Consider the following 18702-nt stretch of genomic DNA (forward strand, 5'->3'; position numbering starts at 1 on the left):
ATGATTTGAAGTTTGGATTTGAAGAAGAAATCGCGAAATTGAGGTAGAAATTAGGGTTTTTGGAGAGTGTTTCGTGTTTGGCAGAGAGAAATGGATAAAAATGTGTTTTTGTGGTTAAGAAATGGGTTGGATAGGTATTTAAAACGTATTTTTTTCTGAGTCAGTCACTCTAGACGGCGTCCAGAAAGGAGGACGGCGTCCAAGGTTTCATTTTGGGACGGCGTCTAGCAAAAGAGGACGGTGTCCAGGTCTTTAAATGGGGACGACGTCCAGGAAAATGGGACGGCGTCCAGGTCTTTAAATGGGGACGGTGTCCAGGAAAATGGGACGGCGTCCCATTGCACTAAAACTCACTGACCTGTTTTTCTGAGTCGCGCGTGTTTAAAGGCCAAACATAAATCATTTTGTACCAAACTAAAATTTATCGTGCACACATTTCAAACCTATTTACAATTGTGAACCATTTTTTAACGAGTCGTTCACCAAACTCGTCCCCATTTTGATTTATGCTTTGTTCTTGAAGTTGAGGCTAACCTCATCCTCAATTTCTAGGGGACCATCAACATAGTGTTTGACCCGGTGGCCATTCACTTTAAAAGTATCACCCTTCCAGTTCACCATTTCAATTGTACCATAAGGGTACACCTTTCTAACCACAAATGGTCCCGTCCATTGGGACTTAAGCTTTCCTGGTGATAACTTGAAACGGGAATTGTAAACAAGGACACGATCTCCTTCCATGAATTCTTTTGGATGTTTCAATCTTTTGTCGTGCCATTGTTTGGTTTTTTCTTTATAAATTAGAGAGTTGTCATAGGCTTCGAGCCTCAACTCGTCTAATTCGTTTAGTTGGGTCAAACGTAACCGACCCACTTCTTGGTAATCCAAATTGCATGCCCTTAGTGCCCAATGCGCTTTGTGTTCAATCTCCAACGGGAGATGGCATGCTTTTCCGTATACCATACGGAAAGGATTTGTTCCAATTGGTGTTTTGTAGGCCGTGCGAAAGGCCCACAATGCATCGTTTAACTTGATTGACCACTCTTTTGGATTTGCACCAACGGTCTTTTCAAGTATGCGTTTTAATGACCGGTTGGTGTTTTCTACTTGCCCACTTGTCTGGGGATGATAGGATGTTGAAATTTTATGGATTACTCCATATCTCGTCAACACCTTTTCCAATTGCTTATTGTAAAAGTGGGTGCCCCGGTCACTTATAAGAGCTTTTGGCGTGCCAAACCTAGAGAAAAGTTCCATCAAAAAGTTTACCACAACTCGGCCATCATTTGTTGGTAGAGGTTTTGCCTCCGCCCATTTGGAAACATAATCTATGGCAACAAGTATGTATAGGTAAGAATGAGATTTTGGAAAGGGCCCCATAAAGTCAATTCCCCAAACATCGAACACCTCGCATACTTGAATGCTTTGTTGAGGCATTTCATCCCGTTTAGTGATTTGACCGGCCCGTTGGCACGCGTCACAAGCCTTACAAACAGTGTAGGCATCTTTGAATATTGTAGGCCAATAGAAACCGGCCTCGTAAACTTTCCTCCCCGTGATTTGGGGACCAAAGTGCCCACCTGTTGGACCAAGGTGACAGTCAAGCAGAATTTCGGTGCATTCTTTCCCCGAAATACACCGACGAATAATTCCATCCGCACATCGCCTAAATAGATAAGGGTCTTCCCAAAAATAGTATTTTAGGTCACTAAAGAATTTCTTTCTTTTCTGATGTGACCAACCGGTTTCTAGGAATCCACCCGCAAGATAGTTGGCTATGTCTACAAACCATGGATCATCAATTTTCTCAATCTTCATGAGATTTTCGTCTGGAAAGTTATCTTGGATAACAGTCTCATGGAGAACCCCAAGATTCAGGTTCTCAAGTCGAGAAAGGTGATCGGCAGCTAGGTTTTCGGCCCCCTTTTTGTCTTTAATATCGATGTCGAATTCTTGCAAAAGCAAGACCCAACGTATTAATCGGGGTTTAGTATCTTGCTTAACAAGCAAGTACTTCAATGCCGAGTGGTCTGTATAGACAACCGTCTTTGCTAGTACCAAATAGGATCAGAATTTATCAAACGAAAAGACGATTGCCAGGAGTTCCTTCTCGGTGGTAGTGTAATTAAGTTGGGCTCCTTGCAATGTCTTGCTAGCATAATAAATGGGCTTGAAATGTTTTTCAATTCTTTGCCCCAAGATGGCACCAATAGCAAAGTCACTAGCGTCACACATAAGTTCGAATGGTATTGACCAATTCGGTGATATGAGAATGGGTGATTGTGTGAGCTTTGCTTTAAGTAGGTTAAAGGCGGTAAGACACTCGTCCGTAAAGACAAATGGAGCGTCTTTCTCAAGAAGTTTGTTCATGGGGGTTGCAATTTTGGAAAAATCTTTAATGAACCGCCGGTAAAAACCGGCGTGCCCCAGAAAACTTCTTACGCCTTTTACATTTTACGGTGGTGGTAATTTGGCTATGACTTCCAATTTAGCTCTATCCACCTCCAGACCTGCACAAGAAATTTTATGACCCAATACAATGCCCTCTTTTACCATAAAATGGCATTTTTCCCAGTTTAGCACAAGATTTGATTCTTCACACCTAATCAACATACACTCAAGATTATGAAGACATGAGTCAAAAGAATCACCGAAGACTGAAAAGTCATCCATGAATACTTCCATAAAGTCTTCAATCATATCATAAAAAATAGCTACCATACACCTTTGAAAGGTAGCAGGAGCATTGCATAAGCCAAAGGGCATACGTCGATAGGAGAAAGTACCATAAGGGCATGTAAAGGTCGTTTTCTCTTGGTCCTCTGGTGCTATAGGGATTTGGAAATATTCCGAGAAACCGTCAAGAAAACAATAAAAGTTCTTTCCTGCCAACCTTTCCAACATTTGATCAATGTAAGGAAGAGGAAAATGGTCTTTTCGGGTAGCATCATTTAATTTTCTGTAATCAATACATATCCTCCAACCCGTGATAGTCCTGGTAGAAATTAATTGGTCGTTTTCATTTGTGACAACGGTCATGCCACCCTTTTTGGGCACGCATTGGACCGGACTCACCCAAGGGCTATCCGAAATTGGATAAATGAGACCTGCATCTAGGAGTTTGACAATCTCCTTTTTAACAACTTCTTGCATATTAGGGTTGAGTCGCCTTTGTCTTTGTACACATGGCTTATAGTTATCTTCCATTAATATCTTATGCGTACAATAAGAGGGACTTATACCCTTGATGTCATGAATTTTCCATGCTAGAGCCGTTTTATGGGCTTTTAACAAGGAAACAAGTTTAGACTTCTCACTTACAGAGAGTTCGGATGAAATGATAACCGGGAGAGTAGAACCTTCTTGTAGGTAAGCATATTCCAAGTGTTTTGGAAGTGGCTTGAGTTCTAAAACGGGAGGTTCTTCAATCGATGTTTTACATCGGTACTCGTTTCCTAAATCCAACTTTCTGTATTTTTCATCATTTGGCTCATAACCGTTAGCCATCAAGGTGGTCAACATCTCCACTTCTTCCAACATATTCTCTTCATCACCTTCCGCAAAAATGCATTCTCCCGTACCTTGCAATTCTGGAAATTCCTTCAACAACTCTGAATATGTGTCTATGGTTTGCACATAATAACATTGATCATCAGTAGACTCGGGGTATTGTAGGGCATGGTCAACGGAAAAGGTAACCTTCATATCCTCAATACTAAGGGTCAATTTCTGCCCATGAACATCTATCATAGCTCTAGCGGTATTGAGGAAAGGTCGACCTAATATAAGAGGCACACGTGTGTCCTCCTCCATGTCCAAAATTACAAAGTCAGCCGGAAATACTAGGGTACCTACTTTTACCAACATATTCTCTAAAATTCCACGAGGGAATTTAACAGAGCGGTCCGCTAGTTGAATTGCCATTCGGGTTGGTTTTAGTACCCCGGGGTTTAGCTTAACATATAATGAATAAGGCATTAAATTTATGCTAGCCCCTAAATCCGCTAATGCTTTAATGCATTCCAAATCTCCCAGGAGACATGGTATGGTAAAACTTCCAGGATCTGCTAATTTCTTTGGTATTTTGTTCATCAAAATTGCTGAACAATTAGCATTCATGGTGACGGATGAAAGTTCCTCCATTTTCTTCCGATTAGTAAGTCTTTTAAGAACTTAGCATACTTGGGCATACCTGAGATTACATCAATGAAAGGCATATTTATGTTAATTTGTTTAAACATATCTAGGAATTTTGACCTTTCGGCCTCTAGCCTTTCTTGTTGTTGTTTTCTTGGGTATGGGAGCGGTGGTTGATATGGTTTCACTACAGGTTTTTCCCGTTCTTCCTTTTCAACCACTTTTTCTGGCTCCTTAACCGGTTCATCATTTCGGTTCAACGGAACACTAAAATCAGAATTTTCGGGCATTTTTGGAGCATCGTATGCTAAACCACTCCGTGTGGTGATAACATTGGCGTGCTCATTTCGAGGGTTCTGATTTGTATCGCCCGGTAAACTACCTGGTTTTCTCTCACTAAGTAAATTAGCTAAACCACTCATTTGTTTCTCCAAATTCTGAATTGAGGCTTGTTGATTTCGAAACTGGTGTTCGTTTTTCTCGTTGGTTTGGTTTATATTTGTGACAAGCTGAGTTTGTGATGAAATCAACTTTTCCAACATAATCTCCAAATTTGACTTTTTTTCTTCCTGTTGGGGTTTTTGATAAAAACCCGGAGTTTGTTGTTGGAACCCACTACTTGACCCTTGTTGGTAATTAGAATTTTAACCTTGAGGGTTGTAGGGGTTGTTAAAGTTCCGGTTAAATTGGGCACTTCCTTGAAATTGATTGTTATTTCTTTGGCTTATGAAAGCCACTTCTTCTTTTTGAGCCATTGTTAAACCGGCATCACAATCTTTTCCTAAATGAAGACCACCACAGTATTCACAACCTACTTTCATACTATGAATTTCCTTGGTGATTTTATCCATGGTTCGAGCAACACCGTCTATTTTAACACTTAGGGAACTAAGGTCATCATAGGCGCCGGCGCTTTGGACTTGAGCATTACGAGTAATTGGGCGTTCTTGATGCCACTCATGAGAATAATCGGCTAGCTTCTTGATTATTTCATAAGCCTCTTGCTCGGTTTTGTCCATAAGAGAACCACCGGCCGCTTGGTCAATTGAAATTCGGGTTGCTACGTCACAACCTTTGTAAAAGATTTGGACCTTTTGAAAGGTATCCAAACCATGGTTTGGACAACCTCTTAGCATTTTGGAAAATCGATTCCATGCTTCGTACAGGGTTTCCATCAGCTTTTGACAGAATTGGGTAATTTCGTGTTGGAGTCTCGCGAACTTGGATGCTGGAAAATATTTCTTAAGAAATTTTTCTAACATACCATCCCACGTTTCTATCGTAGCCTCGGCCAATGAATCTAACCAACTTCGTGCTTCCCCTTGGAGTGTCCAAGGGAAAAGTCTTAATAATATGGCCTGGTCAGTTTCTGGTTTAAGTTTAAAAAGAAGACATATCTCTTGAAAGAGACGAATATGTTCGTTTGCATCTTCATTCGGACCACCACCAAATTGACACCTGTTATTAATCATTTGAAGAATAGGTCCTTTTATTTCAAAAGTTACCTCACCAGTAGGTGGAGTAATAGCACTACCTTGTCCGGTCCGGGTTGCTTTCATCTTTGCTGCCATTGATTGTCGTGGTACCAACGGTCTTTCTCCTTCCATTTCAAAATTTGGGGGTTGAACGGGTTTACCAAAGTCTGAATATCGAGGCTTGGTCGTACTTGATTCTGAATCAAAGGTTTCTTGCTTTGATGAAGATTCAAAAATTTCAAGTACTTCTTTTGAAATCCTACCAAGCTTTCTATCAGGTTCTGTAAATGGTGTAAGTAATGGAGATTCTGAACTTCGGGTATGTGGCATATGAGACCTATAAATTGTCAATCACATAACTAACAAAAACTATTAAACATACCTGAAAGGACCCGTCCTAATCCACCTGGACGAAGTCATCAACATTTGGTCCCATTGCGATGATCGGCTCCAAGTAATGTCCTTATATTGAGCAAATGCACAGCGGAAGACTTAATTCGTACCTGAGAATAAACATGCTTTAAAGTGTCAACCAAAAGGTTGGTGAGTTCATAGGTTTATCATAACAATCATTTCAATATGTTAATAGACCACAAGATTTCATAATCATAAACATAATACACTCGCAAGTGTATGTAAAGCATTCTAAGTGGTTGAGCACTTGGTAACCATACTTAACATTTAATCAACGTCGCATATTCCCTTTATTATGAAATCTCACTACACCGTACCAAGTGTAGTCACTAAAACGAAGTACTGTGCAACCGTTGAATACTGGTCGTCCAGTCCGGTTGGGGTTGTCAGGCCCGATAGATCTATCAACAGGATTCGCGTTTACAATACCCATGTAAATAGTAGTTACCAAGCTACAGGGAAATATGCCAGTGGTACAACTCAACGTAGAATATATTTTTAAGTACTTGTGTCTATTTTGTAAACATTTATAAAAGCAGCGCATGTATTCTCAGCCCAAAAATATATATTGCAAAAGCAATTAAAAAGGGAGCAAATGAAACTCACTTTTGCCTTGAAGGTATTTAATTCGACTTGGTCTCCGATAGATATCACGAACCTAACCATATATATAATATATCAACATATTTTCTTTTTAAGTAATCGTTATATATATATATATATATATATATATATATATATATATATATATATATATATATATATATATATATATATATATATATATATATATATATATATACTTTTAATACTTTTAATATTTTCTTAGTCCGTAGTTAGCAGTCCGATGTTAGTGGTCCACAATTAGTTGCTTAAATAAAATAAATAAAGACCCCATCATATTCGTATTGATCAGAATTAATCTCGACCCATGGTACCATGTTGTCAAATGACGTGTTGCGTACATAAAGTACCGTGTTGTCAAATGACGTGTTGCGTACAATCATGAGGTCTTATGATTAATCTTCTCGTGTTGTTTACTGGTGGTCCTGAAATATATAAAATCAAATCATAAGTAATTATATATAAAATATCATATTAATTAGAAAAGATATGATTAATTTACTTTTTCTCCAAATATTTTCGTAGCTAAACTAGCTTCGGATACCCAATCCTGTTTTAGTCGTAGTTTCTTCATTACAACTCCGTTTTTGTTGGTTCAACTTGCCACTTCCTTGGATCGAGTCAAATTTTAAGAATATGAACTGAAAATACCTTAGTTTGTATTCGAAATCATAGGTTATAGGTCAAACTTTGGTGAAACTTATGAAAGTGATCATTTTCCATCATAAAAACAACATTTAATGATCATTTTTCTAAAAATACTTACACTTTGAGTTAAACCATGAAATTTTTATGTTTTAACATATTCATAAGAAATATCATTTTTACAGAACATGAACTTCCAATTCAAAGTTCAAGATGGTTTTTAATTATCCAACCCAAAACAGCCCCCGGTTGCACTCCGACGACATAGATTCAGTTTTTAAGATGTTCTTTGTAAAACTAAGTTATATCTTGTTAGGTTAGCATATCATTATGATATATTACAGGTCTTGAAGTATTTTAAAAGTCAAGTTAGAAGGATCTATTTAGTTTGCGAACAAGTTTGAAATCATTCAAACTATGTTCTTGTTGTTAAAATTTTATACCACAAAATAAGATAGCTATATGAATATGAATTGAATAAGATTATGAACAAGGTTACTACCTCAAGTTACTTGGACAAAGTTACTGCAAAAGATAAGAAATAATCTTGGAATCAAAGAGTGGTGGAGTTAGATCAAAAGGTTGGAAGTAAACTTCTTCAAATGGGTGGTTATTTTGATATGTTCTTGAAAGAGTTTTCTTATGGTGTTTAAGGCTTGTAATTGAAGCTAAATGATGGGGAAAATGCTTGGAGATGATTAAGTATGAAGTTAGGAGTATTTTTAGAGAGAAATGAGGGTGTAGGTATGAGAAAATGGAGTGAAGAAATGGTGTTCATTTATAAAAACGTTTTTAGTTTATAAAGAAAGAAAAGGATTCCTAATTTTGTTTTCTTACTAATAATTCATACTACTTGACAAATCCTAGTTACCTCATATCTAGGGCAGTAATAATGTTGATTAGGATGTTGATTTGATGTGTATATACCAATAGTAAATACGTATAGAAGCTGGGTATGATACGGGTACATATACCCTAGATATATGTATAGAAATCTTGAGGAAACGGAACGAGAATTCAAATATAGCTATCTTTTGTGAATATACTTATATTGTTTTATGTATTTAGGTCCTTAAAAAGTGATTAAATACATTATATATACGATACATGTATAAGCATTATAGATTATAAGTATATATATCAAAGAATGTTACGTATAGTTATCGTTTTGAAAACTTAAGTTAGTAGTTTCAAAATATACTTATAACTCATTGTCATTAGTACACAATGAGATGTTAAACCATCCTTAGATCATGTTAAATATATATAAATATATATATATACACAAAGATATAATTATCGTATGATATATAGTTCGTGATATCATCAGTCATATTGGACGGTCAAACGTTGTGTAAAACTCTTTTCAAAAACACAAGTTTCAACAATTTGGATTGCTTATCATGTTGGTATGGTTTAATTTATGTAAATATTAATCTCATAAGTATAATTTGGTCAGAAAATTCTGGGTCATTACAGTACCTACCCGTTAAATAAATTTCGTCCCCGAAATTTGATAGAGGTTATTATGGATAACAATAAGAAGGTTTTCATGACAAATATAAGGTGATAATGGAGTTTTATCATCATTGAGTAATGTAGATAAAACGATTCGATTATGCGAAGAATATAAATGAGACTATCATAAAAGAGTGAGATGAGTAAAATATATTCGTCTTAACCGATGACGTAGTTATGTTTGATTTTTGGGATTTAAGGGATTTAAAGAGAATCTTATGTAATAAGATTTGGTTCTTTGGTGATTAAGGAAATCAGGATCTTCTTTGATTATATGCAATAATCTGTTTCGATTGCTCTGTCGGATATTTCACTATAAATTCACCCCTTCGTTTCCTTATTTTCCACGACTCACACCTTCTATTCTTTCTCCCTTGATTCTTACTTTAAAGCATTCATCAATATGTTCCATCCAGTCCTGATTCTTAATATACTCCTAACTTTTATATCTGTCATTCTTCTTTTTCATCTACCACCAGAAGAATCTATTTACTTCTACTATACTCTTGTGTTTATAGTGTTTCTAATTCTCCCGTGTCTCTATATTGCTATCTGCATTGATATACACAGTTTGTAATTTCAGGGTTATTATCGGAGTTTATATTCTTCATTATTTTTCGGAGCTTCATGCTTTCGTTTTCTCTTCCCGACTTCGAGTCAAGCGAGTAATGGTCCATAATTCGTAGATATGAAATTCAGAATGAACATAGCTAATGCTCTAAGAAGAAAATGGTATTAGAACGATTTTAATTTATTAAATTACCAGAATACCCTGGAGAAGACCGAGTCATCTAGAAAAATATTCTCTTGATATGTTTAGAGATTAGATAGAATGTAAGAGTCATGTAAATGGCACATGATGACTGTACTGTGAATCATCATGCTTCATTAGAAACTCAGCATGACTTACTGTAATATAATGACATTGATCAAGTGTCATTATATTATACTAATCCATGCTTCAGTTCCCAACACTACTTCAAAACATTCATATTTTAAACTCTAAGGTTTCAGAATTTAGAAACTAACACAGTTTCTTTTATGTTGCAGATATTACGGAGAGATAAATGATCTCAGATAAGAATAGTTGTGAAAATATTGCCAGAAATACGGAGGATATTTATAATAGAACATACGAGAATATCTTAGAATTTCTAATATCAATGGATGATGAAGAAGATTTGTCTGTGAAGGTTTAGAATGAGAAATAAGATGTTTGCTAACGATTTCAGCAGGCACAGAATCATTTGGATTCTTTGAAGGCAAACTTATTCTTTGTGATTTGTCCACGAATTTCTTCATAGTTTCGCATAATCCGCTTTTCGGTACTAAATTTTCTATCGAGCGTTCCTAACACTCCTTTCTTTATCATCAAACTTTTGGCCATTAAGATCATCTACAACATGCTGCCTCGTCAGCATTTTCAAAGTTAACTGATCTGGGTCATCGGCTATCAAACCGAGGTAGTTTCAGGAGAATTGTGTTTTTTTTAGAATGATTAATCGCTGATGGTAATATTGTGGAATATAAAAGGTTCCCCAGTAACAATAAAGAGTACGCATATATATCGCGGTTATAATAAAGTTGTTTCGGATGAAAAGTCGGAGTTGACTTGCTGGAGCTGTGACAAAATTAGCTACTTTGGAAAGGGATTGCAAAACGATCTTCGGTAATAACAATGTCAAAGGAACTAGAACAGATACGTGTCAAACGTTTACTCAGTTTCCGAGGTTTTTCAGGTGCATAACTATATGCATCAATCTTTTCTTTCGTAGATGAAGTGCGGTTGGTTTATCCTCTCGATTGAGGTGTTTTTAAGAATCATGATAGATTTGAACGCTGATTGTAATCGTCAAGATACAATGAGGTTTAAGATGAAATCAAGTGACAATCTTGAAGAAATGTTTAGTTTCATATGTTATAATCAATATTTTAATTCATTTTAATTGTCCAATGTCATTAGTCCACAGTCGATAGTCCACAGTAACAGTCCAATAATTCATATATAGTTTAATATATAATATACGAATTAATTTATACGTGTCGTGACCCGTATACGTCTCAGACTCGATCACAACTCAAACTATATATATTATTGTAGAATCAACCTCAACCCTGTATAGAGAACTCGATCATTACTGCATATAGAGTGTCTATGGTGATTCCAAATAATATATATAGATGCGTCGATATGATATGTCAAAACATTGTATACGTGTCCCGATATTTAAAGTGCGTAAAATAATTACAGAAATTAAATGATGATAAATAAAAGTGCGATAATTAAATTGCGATAAATAAACTGCGATAAATAAAATGTAATCAGTTAGCTAGGAACAGTTAGCTGGAACAGTTAGTGTGGATTCTTAACAAAATTTTTCATAGTTAATTTGTTTGTTTCTAACAGATTTTATTTTGTCATATGTTTTCTTCATATGCCACTTGTTGGATTCTGGGAAGTCAAAATCCAAATATGAAATTGAATGAAAATGGTTACTCTACAGTGAACGGATACGTATATCGGTGGTTGTAAGTAGGATAGTAAATGACTGTTGAATCAGCTTCGACGAATGTACAATGTAACTTATTAAGATGAAATCTAATTATTCCTCGGGTATTACCTACCCGTTAAAAAAAATTTTCACCATTAATATTTTGTACAAAAGAACTTTTAATTACAATCTTTATGAAAACATATATACATATATATTTTTTCTTCAGATGAAATCATGAATTTAATGAGTTAATATGATATTAATCTCATTTGCTTTTCGGTTTGAGCTAGAATAAGAAATCTCTAAAACTTTTTGAAACCACATATTCTTCGCAAAATATCAATGAAATTATGGATCAATACTTCATCGTTCATTATTGTTGGTACTCCTTGGTATCTATGGTGCGTATGATGTTGATGTTTGTGGGACAGATTATGATGTCGAGACGTGTGATGCGGATGTTGTTTGTTAGTGGTGATGATGGTATTGTTGATGTTATTGATGATGGTGCTGATTATGTTGCTGGTGCTGCTGCTGGTGTTTGCAACCTTCGCACCATGTTCTCCAAAGCTGTCACGCGAGCGCGAAGTTTGTTAACTTCTGCTAGTACACCGGGATGATTGGCGGTTGGAGCGAGCGAATGAACAAGATTTGTAATATGGGATAGTATATAATCGTGATGAGATACTCTAGAAATGAGAGAGAAAATGGTGTTTCGAATAGGTTCGCCGGTAAGTGCTTCAGGTTCATCGCCAAGAGGGAAATTTGGTGGATGGAATAGATCACCTTCTTCTTGTCTCCAGTGATTTAGTATATTACGAACTCATCCCCAATTCATCCAGAATAGATGATGGGAAATTGGTTGATCCATTTCGGTGATGCTGCTTTCGGAGCCCGAATGGAAATCCATATCGGCATAACTGTCGGAATCTGAAGAATTCGAACTAGATGCGGAATCCATCTTGTATAATGGGGAAAATGAATTTTTGGTATGGAATAGATTATAGGAGTTAGATTTGGTACTCTTCAATACATAATTTACATATGTATATATAATACCAAAATCCCGTAAATTACGGAGAATCTTTGAAAAGGTATCAGTCAAAGTTCGCAATAACAGATATGCTAAGATAAGAATTCGTCTATACACTATCAATGATGTAAATGCAGTAAAACGTGTCTAGACTTATGAATTATAAGCAGGTAATTTCCTAAGGATGATAAGCAGATGATTTCCGACTAGAAATGATAAGCAAAACTTTTGACATGTAGACACGGTCGAAGTCCAGACTCATTAATGCATCCTAACAACTACTAGTTAGACATACTAATGCAAGACCTGGTTCGCTACGACCACCGCTCTGATACCAACTGAAAGGACCCGTCCTAATCCACCTGGACGAAGTCATCAACATTTGGTCCCATTGCGATGATCGGCTCCAAGTAATGTCCTTATATTGAGCAAATGCACAGCGGAAGACTTAATTCGTACCTGAGAATAAACATGCTTTAAAGTGTCAACCAAAAGGTTGGTGAGTTCATAGGTTTATCATAACAATCATTTCAATATGTTAATAGACCACAAGATTTCATAATCATAGACATAATACACTCGCAAGTGTATGTAAAGCATTCTAAGTGGTTGAGCACTTGGTAACCATACTTAACATTTAATCAACGTCGCATATTCCCTTTATTATGAAATCTCACTACACCGTACCAAGTGTAGTCAATAAAACGAAGTACTGTGCAACCGTTGAATACTGGTCGTCCAGTACGGTTGGGGTTGTCAGGCCCGATAGATCTATCAACAGGATTCGCGTTTACAATACCCATGTAAATAGTAGTTACCAAGCTACAGGGAAATATGCCAGTGGTACAACTCAACGTAGAATATATTTTTAAGTACTTGTGTCTATTTTGTAAACATTTATAAAAGCAGCGCATGTATTCTCAGCCCAAAAATATATATTGCAAAAGCAATTAAAAAGGGAGCAAATGAAACTCACTTTTGCCTTGAAGGTATTTAATTCGACTTGGTCTCCGATAGATATCACGAACCTAACCATATATATAATATATCAACATATTTTCTTTTTAATTAATCGTTATATATATATATATATATATATATATATATATATATATATATATATATATATATATATATATATATATATACTTTTAATACTTTTAATATTTTCTTAGTCCGTAGTTAGCAGTCCGATGTTAGTGGTCCACAATTAGTTGCTTAAATTAAATAAATAAAGACCCCATCATATTCGTATTGATCAGAATTAATCTCGACCCATGGTACCATGTTGTCAAATGACGTGTTGCGTACATAAAGTACCGTGTTGTCAAATGACGTGTTGCGTACAATCATGAGGTCTTATGATTAATCTTCTCGTGTTGTTTACTGGTGGTCCTGAAATATATAAAATCAAATCATAAGTAATTATATATAAAATATCATATTAATTAGAAAAGATATGATTAATTTACTTTTTCTCCAAATATTTTCGTAGCTAAACTAGCTTCGGATACCCAATCCTGTTTTAGTCGTAGTTTCTTCATTACAACTCCGTTTTTGTTGGTTCAACTTGCCACTTCCTTGGATCGAGTCAAATTTTAAGAATATGAACTGAAAATACCTTAGTTTGTATTCGAAATCATAGGTTATAGGTCAAACTTTGGTGAAACTTATGAAAGTGATCATTTTCCATCATAAAAACAACATTTAATGATCATTTTTCTAAAAATACTTACACTTTGAGTTAAACCATGAAATTTTTATGTTTTAACATATTCATAAGAAATATCATTTTTCCAGAACATGAACTTCCAATTCAAAGTTCAAGATGGTTTTTAATTATCCAACCCAAAACAGCCCCCGGTTGCACTCCGACGACATAGATTCAGTTTTTAAGATGTTCTTTGTAAAACTAAGTTATATCTTGTTAGGTTAGCATATCATTATGATATATTACAGGTCTTGAAGTGTTTTAAAAGTCAAGTTAGAAGGATCTATTTAGTTTGCGAACAAGTTTGAAATCATTCAAACTATGTTCTTGTTGTTAAAATTTTATACCACAAAATAAGATAGCTATATGAATATGAATTGAATAAGATTATGAACAAGGTTACTACCTCAAGTTACTTGGAAAAAGTTACTGCAAAAGATAAGAAATAATCTTGGAATCAAAGAGTGGTGGAGTTAGATCAAAAGGTTGGAAGTAAACTTCTTCAAATGGGTGGTTATTTTGATATGTTCTTGAAAGAGTTTTCTTATGGTGTTTAAGGCTTGTAATTGAAGCTAAATGATGGGGAAAATGCTTGGAGATGATTAAGTATGAAGTTAGGAGTATTTTTAGAGAGAAATGAGGGTGTAGGTATGAGAAAATGGAGTGAAGAAATGGTGTTCATTTATAAAAACGTTTTTAGTTTATAAAGAAAGAAAAGGATTCCTAATTTTGTTTTCTTACTAATAATTCATACTACTTGACAAATCCTAGTTACCTCATATCTAGGGCAGTAATAATGTTGATTAGGATGTTGATTTGATGTGTATATACCAATAGTAAATACGTATAGAAGCTGGGTATGATAAGGGTACATATACCCTAGATATACGTATAGAAATCTTGAGGAAACGGAACGAGAATTCAAATATAGCTATCTTTTGTGAATATACTTATATTGTTTTATGTATTTAGGTCCTTAAAAAGTGATTAAATACATTATATATACAATACATGTATAAGCATTATAGATTATAAGTATATATATCAAAGAATGTTACGTATAGTTATCGTTTTGAAAACTTAAGTTAGTAGTTTCAAAATATACTTATAACTCATTGTCATTAGTACACAATGAGATGTTAAACCATCCTTAGATCATGTTAAATATATATAAATATATATATATACACAAAGATATAATTATCGTATGTTATATAGTTCGTGATATCATCAGTCATATTGGACGGTCAAACGTTGTGTAAAACTCTTTTCAAAAACACAAGTCTCAACAATTTGGATTTCTTATCATGTTGGTATGGTTTAATTTATGTAAATATTAATCTCATAAGTATAATTTGGTCGGAAAATTCCGGGTCATTACAATACCGATTCTATAAGTTTAAAAATCAAAGACTATTAAAAATTTAAAATAATTAAGAAACTACTTAATCACAAATCAGTTAATAATTCTATTTTGACACAAAACTGTCCCCGGCAGCGGCGCCAAAAACTTGATGTGCGAGAAGTGTCGTATAAAATAATATGGAAAAATACCGATTAAAGATTTCTACACACTAACGGGCAGTGTACCCGATCGTGTAGTAGTATAGTAACTGGTTTAGTTCCGTGTATCGGTCCAAGGACAGTTGTATTAGCCAAACTAGAATTAGAAACTATATTATGATTAACTAAGTAAATGAAACTTAAAGGTACAAGTTTTATGTTTTGGTGGCCATTTAACGATTTAGCCAAATCAGAGAAGGTTAAATGTAAAAACAATATTTTTGGTCTTTTAAATTTTTAAGATGAAAATAAATGCAAAGAAAGCAAGTAAGATAGTTTTGATTTAAATCAAAGAGATGAAATGTTCATCTAGATATTTTACCCTCGGTATTGGATGTAAGTTTTGATATTAAGGCCTGATTGAATAATTATGTGTGTAAGTTATCTAATAGTCACTAAGAGTTCTCTTGAATAAACACGCAAACACAATCACAAGATCAAGGGTTCCCTTTTCACTATGGTTCTTGTATTTGTAATCAAATAACTATTATAAGCACGCTAATCACCTAAATCGACCCGCCAAGAGTTCTCTTTAGCGAGTACTAAAACTAGAATTACTAAGTGAGGGTTCCCTATTACTTAGACCTTTTCGTTTGTGACTAGTTGATTAGCTAGATCAAAGACTTGAATAACAATTGTCTTTGCGTTCGCTCTACACAATCCATTCCTATTTTGTTTAACCATTTTAATCTAGTTTACCCCCTTGGTCCGGTTTAGTAAACAATCAATCTAAGACAAGTTGATTGTAAATCAATATGATACATCAACAAGAGTTCTCTTTATCAACAACATATCAATTAACTAGATACAAATGATTTTAATAGCAATAAGCATGGTTCTTAATTCAAGCTTTAATCTATCACACATAATACATTCAATCAATAAGATTACATCCAATACCTTGGTTATTAATCTAGACAAACATTATAGAAACTAGCCAACAATCATGGTAACAGACAACATAACAATCAGATTAACAACTGAAATCATTGTTTTAGAACAAGGAATAACCTGCAAGAACAAGGAGTTCTTGGATGATGAAGGTTTTAATCTTTGATGTCTTGATGTTGAGCCTCTTCCAAGAGCTTGGAGTTCTCCAATTTTGTTCCTAAAAATCGTCTCTGTACTCTCTGGTTCGTAAGTTATGAAACAGTCCCTCAAAACAGTAGTTTTAAAGTGGAGAAAGTAGGTAAAAAGCACAAAAGTCGGCTGAAACCTACTACGGGACGGCGTCCAAAAAGGCTGGACAGCATCTCGTCCTTAAGAGCTAGACGGCGTCTTCAAATCCAGGACGGCGTCCTGTTTCAAGATGCTGGACGGCGTCCTATAACCCCGGACGGCGTCCAGATATGCTAAAATCCACTATTTCGCTTTCTTTTCAATTCTCTTTTATTTGGACGAAGCCTAACACCTTGGAAGCTTTGTTTTACCATTTTAGAGCACTAAATAGACCTTAAGTCGTATCGGGATCAACCAATGTCATAAATCATCAAAACTCTTTGTAAATCACTCTTCCGATACAAATTTGCGCATCTTGGATTATCACTTGTAGAAACGACTTCATTATCCTCGATTCTAGAGCATTTTACACGATATTGCGATAGATATATATGATGTTATTGAGCAATATCAATGACCATTACATAATGGGTTACGATAATATATTACAACAATTTGTTTTCTGAATGCAGTTTTTCTTTAAACATTATCATACAAGCATGCTGACTCCAAATCTTGTCCTTAATTTAGCATGCAACAGCGGAAGCTCTTAATAATCACCTGAGAATAAACATGCTTAAAACGTCAACAAAAATGTTGGTGGGTTATAGGTTTAGCCTATATGTATATCAATTTGTAATAATAGACCACAAGATTTCACTTTTCATAAACATCCATCTCATATCAGGCATTTTGCAAACTGCATAGAGATAAAAATCATTCATATGGTGAACACCTGGTAACCGACATTAACAAGATGCATATAGAATATCCCCAAAACAGAATCCTCTCGTCTGTATAATAATAAATCGAAGTACTAAAGCATCCGTACCTCAGATGGGGTTTGTTAGGCCCATAGATCTATCTTTAGGATTCGCGTCAATTAGGGGTACTGTTCCCTAATTCTTAGGCTACCAAGCTAAAAGGGACATATTCGATTTAGATAATCCAACCATAGAATGTAGTTTCAATTACTTGTGTCTATTTCGTAAAACATTTATAAAACTGCATGTATTCTCATCCCAGAAATATTAGATTTTAAAAATGGGACTATAACTCACTTTCACAGATTTTTACTTTACCGAAAATAAGACTTGGCCACTGGTCGATTCACGAACCTATAACAAATATATACATATATATCAAAGTATGATCGAAATATATTCACAACATTTTTATTACATTTTACTGATTTAAGTTTGTTAAGTTAGCAGTCCATCGTTAGTAATCTTGTAACAGACTGAAACCCGGGCTAGTTGTAAGTTGTCTATTTTGCCCTTAGGATTTGTGCTTAGTCTTAAGTACTTTTATTTTAATTATTTTATTAGTGTTTTATTATAATTGTGTTGTGACCAGTTTGTGACAAGGGTCCCAGAACAGGTTGGTTTATTTAATTTAAACTCCGTTAGGACCGCCTAAGGAGATACGAAAGGTTATCAGATAAGATAACTGATAAATACCCGTGTGTTGAGGGGTATGGATTTTAAACCAATTAAGTGACTAGAGAGCTGTGATTCAGCTCATTTTTCTCCTTCTCTCTAAAATTTCCAAATTACATCCCGTACCTAACTTCTTATTCCTCTTGAACCCTAATTTGATTTTGTGAGCCTTTGGATTAATTGAAGCTAGCAACTTGTTCTCTGTGATTTCGTGATCCTCACAAGGTAAGTGTTTCATAGATTCATGCTTTGATTCTTGCTCTAATTGGGTTTTTGTGTTAAATGAGTTTTTGATAGAAATTAACTCAAATCTTGTTGTTTAATGTATAAAAACATCAATTGATGTTAAAAATAGGTTGTATATATGTTTAGTAACTTTCTTGTAATTAAAATTTGGTCAAAAACACTTAGAAATCGAGTTTTTGGAGAA

The sequence above is a fragment of the Rutidosis leptorrhynchoides genome, chromosome 9 (genome assembly GCF_046630445.1).
Source record: "Rutidosis leptorrhynchoides isolate AG116_Rl617_1_P2 chromosome 9, CSIRO_AGI_Rlap_v1, whole genome shotgun sequence".
NCBI lineage: Eukaryota > Viridiplantae > Streptophyta > Magnoliopsida > Asterales > Asteraceae > Rutidosis > Rutidosis leptorrhynchoides.